Below are 8,152 nucleotides of genomic sequence, written 5' to 3' on the forward strand. Positions count from 1 at the left end.
TTAGAAGAATATTCTGAACCAATGTCCTTAAACACCCAAATTGATTGAAGCAATAGTTTTGGAAATATCTGGCTTTTTATGTAGTGGAGACTTGGACTTCGAGGTTTGACTTAAAGTCCGAAATCTCAAAGTCTACCGGGAATATTCTCAAGAAACAAAAAGCGTAATATTCAGAAGAATATTCTGTACCAATGTCCTTAAACACCCGAATTGATTCAAGCAATAGTTCTGGAAATATCCAGCTTTTTATGTAGTGGAGTCCAATAAAAAGACTTGGACTTCGAGGTTTGACTTTAAAGCTCAATATCTCAAAATCTACTGGGAATATTCTCAAGAAACAAAAAGTGTAATATTCAGTTGAATATTCTGTACCAATGTCCTTAAACACCCAAATCGATTCAAGTAATAGTTTTGGAAATATCCGGCATTTTATGTAGTGGAGTCCACTGAAAAGACTTGGACTGCCAGGTCCGACTTTAAAGCCCGAAATCTCAAAGTCTACTGGGAATATTCTCAAGAAACAAAAAGCGTAATATTCAGAAGAATATTCTGAACCAATGTCCTTAAACACCCGAATTGATTCAAGCAATAGTTCTGGAAATATCCAGCTTTTTATGTAGTGGAGTCCAATAAAAAGACTTGGACTTCGAGGTTTGACTTTAAAGCTCGAAATCTCAAAATCTACTAGGAATATTCTCAAGAAACAAAAAGCGTAATATTCAGATGAATATTCTGTACCAATGTCATTAAACACCCAAATCGATTCAAGTAATAGTTTTGGAAATATCCGGCATTTTATGTAGTGGAGTCCACTGAAAAGACTTGGACTGCCAGGTCCGACTTTAAAGCCCGAAATCTCAAAGTCTACTGGGAATATTCTCAAGAAATAAAAAGCGTAATATTCAGAAGAATATTCTGAACCAATCTCCTTAAACACCCAAATCGATTCAAGCAATAGTTTTGGAAATATCCGGCTTTTTGTGTAGTGGAGTTCAATGAAAAGACTTGGACTTCGAGGTCTAACTTTAAAGTCCGAAATCTCAAGATCTACTGGGAATATTCTCAATAAATAAAAAGCGTAATATTTAGAAGAATATTCTGAACCAATGTCCTTAAACACCCGAATTGATTCAAGCAATAGCTTTGGAAATATCCGGCTTTTTATGTAAAGGAGTCCACTGAAAAAATTTGGACTTCAAGGTCTGACTTTAAAGTCCAAAATATCAAGATCTACTGGGAATATTCTCAAGAAACAAAAAGCGTAATATTCAGTTGAATACTCTGAACCAATGTCCTTGAACACCCAAATCGATTCAAGGAATAGTTTTGGAAATATCCGGCTTTTTATGTAGTGAAGTTCAAAGAAAAGACTTGGACTTCGAGGTTTGAATTTAAAGCTCGATATCTCAAAATCTACTGGGAATAATCTCAAGAAACAAAAAGCATAATATTTAGAAGAATATTCTGAACCAATGACCTTAAACACCCAAATCGATTCAAGGAATAGTTTTGGAAATATCCGGCTTTTTATGTAGTGGAGTCCAAAGAAAAGACTCGGACTTCGAGGTTTGACTTTAAAGCCTGAAATCTCAAAATCTACAAGGAATATTCTCAAGAAACAAAAATCGTAATATTCAGAAGAATATTCTAAACCAATGCCCTTAAGCACCCAAATTGATTCAAGCAATAGTTTTGGAAATATCTGGCTTTTTATGTAGTGGAGTCCAATAAAAAGGCTTGGACTTCAAGGTCTGACTTTAAAGTCCAAAATATCAAGATCTACTGGGAATATTCTCAAGAAACAAAAAGCCTAGTATTCAGAAGAATGTTCTGAACCAATGTCTTTAAACACCCAAATTGATTGAAGCAATAGTTTTGGAAATATCCAGCTTTTTATACAGTGGTGTCCAATAGAGAACCTCGGACCTGTGGGTCATACTTTAAAGTCCCTAATCTCAAAAACTACTGGGAATATTCCCGTGAAACAAAAAGCATATTACTCATAAAACTGTTCCCAACGAACCGGTTAAAAATCCGCGATTTATCCGTAACAGTATCCAAGGAATGTGCAAATCCGTTGTCCTTGTAAGAAATTCTTTAATCGCCCCCTATAAGCCCAATTATAGGCCGTAAGACAATAACCGGCACTCGCAACTAAATTATAATAAGCGATACATTAACGCGATAATGTAATATGAGCATTTGCATACCGGTTAGCGGTCGCAATTCCCGATAAACACCTACGGCTCGATTTAAGGAAATAAATCGCCCCCCCTTACCCTTCTTCCTATCATTTATAATGTCTTTGTTTGAGTGAGTAAAAACACTTATTCGAGCCCCTAGGGGGGTCCTTTAGGGTCACGTTTTCCCATCCAACATAACCTTAACACCATGTTCAGATTGCCACCATTATTAACTTACCACCACACCATCTTTTAAGGCATATTTAATCCAAGAAGTTTAACGCACTAATGAGTAACTGCTAAAGAAAGAAAAAACACTTTTTAGATTATTTGTGGCTGTACTACGGTGATTTCGACACACATCGGGGCGATTCACGATCGACAAAATTTTAGGTAATCGATGATGTAAGTGATGTAAGCTCTCGTTTCGATCGATCATTCGTTCACTGATTGGTATTTTAAGGAGGGGCCCTTGGTTCAATAGAAAACGTTATCGCATAGACCCATAATAAAACACTGTTTTCGACCTGGTGTCCTTTAATATCCACGTGTTTTGACTCCTCCAGGATATGGAAGAATAAAGCTTTTCTTCCAGGCACTCTGGTTCCTTCTGGAAGCATTTAACCTCACTAGGAAACTTCCTATAGAAATTGCTTTTCTTGCAGGAAGAGCCCAACAGATAGGCGTGCCTGGAAGAATAAATTTACTTGTCCAGGCAATCTGCTTTTCCTGAGAATTCCCTTAAGGGATTCTAAATAATCTTTATCTTTTTCCAGACACTCTGTTCTCCTTTGCGACCTGTTAATGTCTTCTGAATCCCCCAAAAATCCTTTTACATGTTTGCTCTTCTCTCACTACACTGTGCTTCCCACAGGAAGATCCCAATAGCTCAGAAAGTCTGGAAGAGTAAATATATTCTTCCAGGCATTCAATTGTTTCTGGATATGTATCGGAAGAATAGATCTACTCTTCCAGGCATTCTGTTCTTCCCAAGGAGTCTCTTAAAGGATTCGAACTAATATTTCGACAAGGTTTCCTTTAATATCCTCGTGTTTTTACTCTTTCCGGATCTGGAAGTTTACCGAAAGAATAAAGCTTTTCTTCCAGGCATTCTCCTCTTCCCAAGATGTGTCTGGAAGAATTCCAGGGAATATTTCTCTTCTTCCAGGCACTCTGTTCTTCCCTAGGAGCTTTGAATGTCTCTTGGATCCTTTAGGAACTGTTTCATGTGTTTGCTCTTCTCTCAGTAGTCTGTGCTTCCCTCAGGAAGATCCCAATAGATCAGAAAGCCTGGAAGAGTAAATTTATTCTTCCAGGCCTTCTGCTCTTCCCAAGAAGTCTCTTGAAAGGACTGGAAGTAATATTTCGACAAGGTTTACTTTAATAACCTCATGTTTTCACTCTTCCAGGATCTGGAAGTTTACCGAAAGAATAAAGCTTTTCTTCCAGGCATTCTGGTAAAATTTATCTCCTTCCAGGCAAATTCCAGGGAATATTTCTCTTCTTCCAGGCACTCTGTTCTTCCCTAGGAACTTTGAATGGCTTCTGAACCCCTCAGACACTGTTTTATATGTTTGTCTTTCTCTCACTAGTCTGTGCTTCCCTCAGGAAGATCCTAACAGCTCAGAAAGCCTGGAAGAGTAAATATATTCTTCCAGGAATTCTCCTCTTCCCAAGATGTCTCTGGAAGAATTCTAGGGAATATTTCTCTTCTTCAAGGCACTCTGTTCTTCTCTAGGAGCTTTGAATGGCTTCTGAACCCCTCAGAAACTGTTTTATATGTTTGTCTTTCTCTCACTAGTCTGTGCTTCCCTCAGGAAGATCCTAACAGCTCAGAAAGTCTGGAAGAGTAAATATATTCTTCCAGGCATTCAATTGTTTCTGGATATGTACCGGAGGAATAGATCTACTCTTCCAGGCATTCTGCTCTTCCCAAAATGTCTGCGAAAGAATTCCAGGGAATATTTCTCTTCTTACAGGCACTCTGTTCTTCCCTAGGAGCTTTGAATGTCTCTTGGATCCTTTAGGAACTGTTTCATGTGTTTGCTCTTCTCTCAGTAGTCTGTGCGTCCCTCAGGAAGATCCCAACAGATCAGAAAGCCTGGAAGAGTAAATTTATTCTTCCAGGCCTTCTGCTCTTCCCAAGAAGTCTCTTGAAAGGACTGGAAGTAATATTTCCGCAACCTTTCCTTTAATATCCTCGTGTTTTCACTCTTCCAGGATCTGGAAGTTTACCGAAAGAATAAAGCTTTTCTTCCAGGCATTCTGGTAAAATTTATCTCCTTCCAGGCAAATTCCAGGGAATATTTCTCTTCTTCCAGGCACTCTGTTCTTCCCTAAAAACTTTGAATGTCTTCTGAACCCCTCAGAAACTGTTTTATATGTTTGCTCTTCTCTCAACTAGTCTGTGCTTCCCTCAGGAAGATCCTAACAGCTCAGAAAGCCTGGAAGAGTAAATATATTCTTCCAGGAATTCTCCTCTTCCCAAGATCTCTCTGGAAGAATTCTAGAGAATATTTCTCTTCTTCCAGGCACTCTGTTCTTCCCTAGGAACTTTGAATGGCTTCTGAACCCCTCAGAAACTGTTTTATATGTTTGTCTTTCTCTCACTAGTCTGTGCTTCCCTCAGGAAGATCCCAATGGATCAGAAAGCCTGGAAGAGTAAATACATTCTTCCAGACATTCAATTGTTTCTGGATACGTACCGGAAGAATAGATCTACTCTTCCAGGCATTCTCCTCTTCTCAAAATGTCTGCGAAAGAATTCTTGGAAATATTTCTCTTCTTACAGGCACTCTGTTCTTCCCTAGGATCTTTGAATGTCTCTTGGATCCTTTAGGAACTGTTTCATATGTTTGCTCTTCTCTCACTAGTCTGTGCTTCCTACAGGAAGATCCTAACAGCTCAGAAAGTGTGGAAGAGCAAATATATTGTTCTAGGCATTCAATTGTTTCTGGATATGTACCGGAAGAATAGATCTACTCTTCCAGGCGTTCTGGTCTTCCCAAGAAGTCCCTCAAAGGATTCTAAGTAATATTTCGACAAGGTTTCTTTTAATATCCTCGTGTTTTCACTCTTCCAGGATCTGAAAGTTTACCGAAAGAATAAAGCTTTTCTTCCAGGCATTCTGGTAATATTTATCTCCTTCCAGGCATTCTCCTTTTCCCAAGATGTCTCTGGAAGAACTCTAGGAAATATTTTGCTTCTTCCAGGCACTCTGTTCTTCCCTAGGAACTTTGAATGGCTTCTGAACCCCTCAGAAACTGTTTTATATGTTTGTCTTTCTCTCACTAGCCTGTGCTTCCCTCAGGAAGATCCTAACAGCTCAGAAAGCCTGGAAGAGCAAATATATTGTTCTAGGCATTCAATTGTTTCTGGATATGTACCGGAAGAATAGATCTACTCTTCCAGGCATTCTGCTCTTCCCAAAATGTCTGCGAAAGAATTTTAGGGAATATTTCTCTTCTTACAGGCACTCTGTTCTTCCCTAGGAGCTTTGAATGTCTCTTGGATCCTTTTCATATGTTTGCTCCTCTCTCACAACCCTGTGCTTCCTACGGGAAGATCCCAACAGCTCAGAAAGTCTGGAAGAGTAAATATATTCTTCCAGGCATTCAATTGTTTCTGGATATGTATTGGAACAATAAATCTACTCTTCCAGGCGTTCTGCCCTTCCCAAGAAGTCCCTTAAAGGATTCGAAGTAATATCTCTCTTGTTCCAGGCACTCTGTTCCCTCCTGGGAGCTCTTATTGCCTTCTGGATCCCCCAGGAACCCTTTCCTATGTATGCTCTTCTCTCCTTGCTCTGTGCTTCCCTCAGGAAGATCCCACGCGATAGGAGTGCCTGGAAGAGTAAATTTATTCTTCCAGGCATTCAGCTGATCCCAAGGGGACTCCAACCCTGACCTTTGCTCCATTTTTAACCTCAATCTCCTTTAAATCTCCCGGAAAACCCCCTACTTCCTCATGACTGCTTCATCAAGATCCTAAGGAATTCATTTGCTCTTTCCAAGGGTTCTCAATGCTCTATCCGTCCCGGAATTCCTTCAGGAGAAACAGATGAGCCTGGAAAAGTAGATCTACTCTTCCCTACAAGGATTTATGGTAGAATCACACTATAGTGAGGGCGTTTAGAGGGTCAAATAACTAGGAGACGCTTCCTGGAAGATACAGGCATACTCCTTCAGTCTTTTCTAATTTTAAAGGTCTATATTGGATGTCTTGAACAAAATTTCATTCAATTTGACTCTTAAAGTTCCTTCTTGAAGCCTTTAGAAGCTTGAGAAGTCCTGTTATAGGCTTTTAGGGTCTCCTGAACTTATCTGGACACGTTTTTCAGCTTCCTGGACTTCAAGGAACTCCTGGACTTCTTCAGAATGATTTTCTACTTAATTCGACCCTGCAAGTTCCTTCTTGGAGTCCTTAGAAGATTGAGAAGTCCTGTTACAGTCTTTTAGGGTCTTCTGGACTTATGGGGACACGTTTTTCGGCATTCTGGACTTCAAGGGACGCGTGGACTTCCTCGGAACAAAATTTCACTCAATTTGATCCTTAAAGTTCCTTCTTGAAGCCTTTAGAAGCTTGAGAAGCTCCTGGACTTATCTGAACACATTTTTCAGCATTCTGGACTTCAAGGAACTCCTGGACTTCTTCAGAATGATTTTCCACTTAATTCGACCCTGCAAGTTCCTTCTTGGAGTCCTTAGAAGATTGAGAAGTCCTGTTAGAGTCTTTTAGGGTCTTCTGGACTTATTTAGACACATTTTTCAGCACTCTGGACTTTGAGGGACTCCTGGACTTCTTGAGAACGAAATTCCACTCAATTTGACTGATCAAGGTTCCTTGTTGCACTTCTTAGAAGTTTTGGATGGTCTCCTAGTCTTTTAGGAGCTCCTGGACTTATTTCAACATTTTTTTTAACATTCTGGACTTTATGGGACTCCTGGACTACCTTAGAGAACAAAATTCCACTTAATTCTTAAAAAGTTAAATGGGTTCAGTTCTGGTCGTTTTGGAGGCTACTCGACTTCTCTAGAACAACATTCCAATGAACCAAGGAGTACCAAAGTACAAAAAAACAGAACCGACCGAAAGAAACGAGAGAACCGAACCGCCCCTCCTCCCTTTTTGGAGAACCCACCATAGTACAGCCGTCGAAAACTTCACACACAATCACAGCAGCACCACCACAAGCACCATTTTATAGATTATCACACGCACAGAATCACAGTTTCAGAACAAAACAAGAATCTTTAAAGAGTAAATACGCGCATCGCGGACTTAAGCTTCGGTACTGATCGAGTCGAACGCTTCGCACCGTCAGTCGGGTACCGCTCTGGTCACGAGGGAGGGAGGGAGAGGGAACCAAAGGGGAGAGCGCGGGGGGGACAAAGGAGGCGAATGATGCTGCTGCTGCTGCTGCTGCAGAGAGATGAAGGCACGTCCAGTGGGTTGAAAAAGGCGCGATGCCGGGCAAGAAAAGCGGTTCCGAGGTGGTACCCGACGAAGGAAAAAACAAATGATTGCGTGGACCGCTGTGCCGCGGTGCAAAGGCCGAATGGTACCGATGAGGGCGCGGCGCGGTACCCGTCGAGATGCAGACGACGACGACGACGTTTTTACGTAAGGGCCCATCTAACTAACGGCCAAACGAGAATTTTTTTTATTTGTATCTAATTGTTACGTAAATAATTCAAGGGGGGATAAAACGTTACCTTAAGTATTAATTATTGAGGATTGCTAGATGGTGTCTTCCCTGAAGATTACCTGAAACAGAAGAAACACGTATTAGTACGGTTAAAAGGGGAAGAGTTAGGGTCAATTTTCTCATGAGAAATTACTGTATAAGTCAAAGAGTCTTTGAGATTCGATTTTACACTTTCAGGCTTCTATGGTTCAAGAACCCTGGACGATCGTAATGAAATTATGCTTCTCGTATGTAGTGGGATAAACTACGTAAGAAAAACACA

The 8,152-nt window shown here is 40.3% G+C and overlaps 1 protein-coding gene across 1 annotated transcript in view; it reads right to left on the minus strand.

Annotated features, from left to right (window-relative positions):
• The window catches only part of LOC126747662 (disco-interacting protein 2), a 149,571-nt gene extending 142,080 nt beyond the window's left edge, over nt 1–7,491 (minus strand). Inside the window, exons 1-2 of the mRNA XM_050456425.1 lie at nt 7,324–7,491; nt 2,422–2,482 (exon numbers count right to left, since the gene is read on the minus strand). The gene's annotated coding sequence lies outside the window, so the exon portion shown is untranslated. The remainder of the gene's footprint in view (nt 1–2,421; nt 2,483–7,323) is intronic.
• Between the last annotated feature and the right edge of the window lie 661 nt (nt 7,492–8,152).

The sequence above is a fragment of the Anthonomus grandis genome, chromosome 19 (assembly GCF_022605725.1).
Source record: "Anthonomus grandis grandis chromosome 19, icAntGran1.3, whole genome shotgun sequence".
Classification (NCBI taxonomy): Eukaryota; Metazoa; Arthropoda; class Insecta; order Coleoptera; family Curculionidae; genus Anthonomus; species Anthonomus grandis.